This window comes from Dendrobates tinctorius, unplaced genomic scaffold, assembly GCF_039654945.1.
Source record: "Dendrobates tinctorius isolate UK_male_01 unplaced genomic scaffold, ASM3965494v1 ptg000245l, whole genome shotgun sequence".
NCBI lineage: Eukaryota > Metazoa > Chordata > Amphibia > Anura > Dendrobatidae > Dendrobates > Dendrobates tinctorius.
The window spans coordinates 3,535,499-3,539,123 of NW_027361912.1; positions in this window are offsets into that span (position 1 = coordinate 3,535,499).

The following is a 3,625-nucleotide window of genomic DNA, read 5'->3' on the forward strand; positions in this document are numbered from 1 at the left end:
AAGACAAAAATGTCCAGGGAGGATGGGAAATCTTGAAAAATGAAATTCTCAAAGCACAATTGTTAACAATTCCGAAAAGAGGGAAGAATAGGAAGCATTTAAGGAAGCCAGGATGGATGAACACAGAACTTAAGCACATGCTAGATAGAAAGAAAAAAATGTTTATTAAATGGAAAGAGGGAGGCATATCTAAAGATATCTAAAGAAGAATATAATGCTGTCTGCAGAACCTGCAGGGAACAAATCAGATTATCTAAAGCTGACAATGAATTGAGGCTTGCAAGAGATGTCAAAAGCAATAATAAAGGATTTGGGGGGTATGTCAAAAGTAAAAGAAAAGTCAAAGATGCTATAGGATTTTTACAGGATGAAAATGATGAAATGGTAAGACAGGATGTTGAGAAGGCCGAACTTTTAAATTCCTATTTTGCATCTGTTTTCTCTCAGAAAGGAAATGTAACATCAACTGTTCTTCACTGTCCTATTAAGGGAATAGAAGAATCCAGGATATCTATAAACAGAAAGATAGTGAGGAAACACTTAGCTAACCTAAATGAATTCAAGTCTCCAGGTACAGATGAATTACACCCCAGAGTACTGAAGGAGATAGCAGAAGAAATTTTTGAACCCCTCTCCATAATCTTTGAAAATTCTTGGAGAACAGGAGAAGTCCCAGAAGACTGGAGAAGAGCAAATGTTGTTCCTATCTTCAAAAAGGGGAAGAAGGTGGACCCAGGCAACTATAGGCCGGTGAGTCTGACTTCTATACCAGGAAAGATCTTTGAACAAATTATTAAACAACATGTATGTCAGTACCTGGATAAGAATGAAGTGATTAAACAAAGTCAGCATGGGTTTGTAACTAATAAGTCATGTCAGACTAACTTAATTTCCTTCTATGATGGAATCACTGATTGGGTGGATCAAGGAAATGCTGTAGATATAGTATATCTTGACTTCAGCAAAGCATTTGACAAAGTATCTCATACAATCCTTATTGAAAAAATGACTAAGTATGGAATGGACAAGGCAACTGTTAGGTGGATTCATAACTGGCTTAGTGATCGGACCCAAAGAGTGGTCGTAAATGGCTGCACATCCAGTTGGAAGAATGTCTCAAGTGGGGTACCACAGGGCTCTGTCCTGGGCCCTGTATTGTTCAACATCTTTATCAACAATTTAGATGAAGGAATTGAGGGTAAACTGATTAAATTTGCTGATGACACAAAGCTAGGAGGGATAGCTAATACTAGAGAAGAGAGAGAGGATTCAAAAAGATATAAATAAACTGGAGAAATAGGCAGCAACTAACAGAATGGTTTTTAACAGGGAAAAATGCAAAGTACTACATCTGGGCAATAAAAATGAAAAAAGTATATACAGAATGGGAGGAATAGGGCTAAGCAATAGCACATGTGAAAAAGACTTGGGTATACTAATAGATCACAGACTGAATATGAGTCAACAGTGTGATGCAGCAGCAAAAAAGGCAAATGCAATTCTAGGATGCATTAACAGAAGCATACAGTCTAGATCACGTGAAGTCATTATTTCCCTCTACTCCTCTTTGGTCAGACCTCATCTGGAATATTGTGTCCAGTTTTGGGCACCACATTTTAAAAAAGACATCAACAAACTGGAGCAAGTTCAGAAAAGAGCGACCAGAATGGTGACCGGTCTGCAAACCCTGTCTTATGAGGAAAGGTTGCAGGATTTGGGAATGTTTAGTTTGCAAACGAGAAGAGTGAGAGGAGACTTAATAGCTGTCTACAAATATCTAAAGGGCTGTCACATTGTAGAAGGATCAACTTTATTCTCATTTGCACAAGGAAAGGCTAGAAGCAATGGGATGAAACTGAATGGGAGGAGACACAGATTAGATATTAGAAAAAACTTTTTGACAGTTAGAGTGATCAATGAGTGGAACAAGCTGCCACGAGAAGTGGTGAGTTCTCCTTCAATGGAAGTCTTCAAACAGAGGCTGGACAGACATCTGACTGGGATGATTTAGCGAATACTGCTTTGAGCAGGGGGTTGGACCAGATGGCCCAGGAGGTCCCTTCCAACTCTACGATTCTATGATTCTATGATTCTTATTCATCCTCTATTTAATGTGTGTTTACAAAGTGAGGAGATGATGTAGAAAATACACGTCATGAACCTGGCGTTGTATCATACTTTGAAATTTGTAGAAAAAACAATACAGGTATAAACACAGGGTTTTTATTAACATACACAACACATAAAAATTTGGTTACACCATTTGCTCTTGCCAGGCCACCTATCCTACATCAGAGGTGAAGTAGGCCGCAAATTGGTCCCTCATTTGCCCTACTTCAACGGATGACCGTAGAGGGTGCTGATTAAATTCAGGCAAGGGGTTAGGAGAGGAATCATCTAGTTCAAAACTAGGGTGCTCTCTATCCATCACAAAATTGTGTAGAACAAAACAGGCCTTCACCACCTCATCCACGGTTTCTAGTTTAAGATTAATGGCTGTGGAGAGAATGCCCCATCTGGACACTAGTATACCAAAGGCACACTCTACAGTTCTTCTGGCCCTGGTCAGCCTGTAATTAAAAATTATTTTTGTGTGGCCCCAGTCCCGGCTGGAGTATGGTTTGAGCAGGTGTTGGCACATCTGGGATGCCTCATCCCCAACCATTACAAAGGGCTGTGGCGGACCTTCGGTGTTGGGAAGAGGCCGTGGCATGGGGAAATTGAACTGGATGCCATACAACCTCCGGCCCATGTCCGAGTTCTTAAAAGCCTGGGAGTCATTACCACGCCCAAATGCACCAATGTCCACTGCAATAAACTTACAGTCTGCATCAGAAATGGCCATTAGTACTGTAGAGAAGTACTTTTTATAGTTGTAGTACTCTGATCCAGTTCTCTTGGGTTTTATAATCCTGATGTGTTTCCCATCCACCGCACCCAAACGATTAGGGAAATTGCAGACTGTGCAGAATCTTTCTGCATTTTTAAGCCACTTTTCCACGGTGGGCAGGGGCATAAATTCTGGACAGAGAACGTCCCACAAAGCCCGGCAGGTGTCCGCAACTATTCCAGAGAAGATGAATATTCCAAGACGGAACTGGAAGTGCAAAGAAGAGAGGGTCTCTCCAGTAGCCAGGAATCTGGGACACAAAGAAACAACAAGAATTTATATTATATAGTATAGGGATTTTTAACACATCAAAAAAAACCCCAAAAAAGGGCAAACCAATAAATAAATATGCATCCTTTTCTTTAAAAAAATGGCCTCAAAACAAGGCAGCATACTTTTGTTAAGTACATGGCAGATCAAGAATTCTGCCAGAATATAATAGTACATCAAAGAGCAAATAATATTATGCAGTCAGTGCTTTTGCTATATTACGTACCGTAATGTGACCAGGAGCCGTTCCTCAGGAGGAATCGCACGACGGAGCGGTGTGTTCTGTCTATGGATGACATCTTGTACACGACCAAGTAAATATATGAGGCTTTGTTGGGTCATCCGTGTGTAATCCCTAAATTTATCCGGGTTTGCTTGTAGCTCGCTGTAGAGAATGTGGTACGCTCCACGGCTCTCCCGGAGTTCAACAATAGGATGAATCCACAAACGCCGACGCTGCCGTCT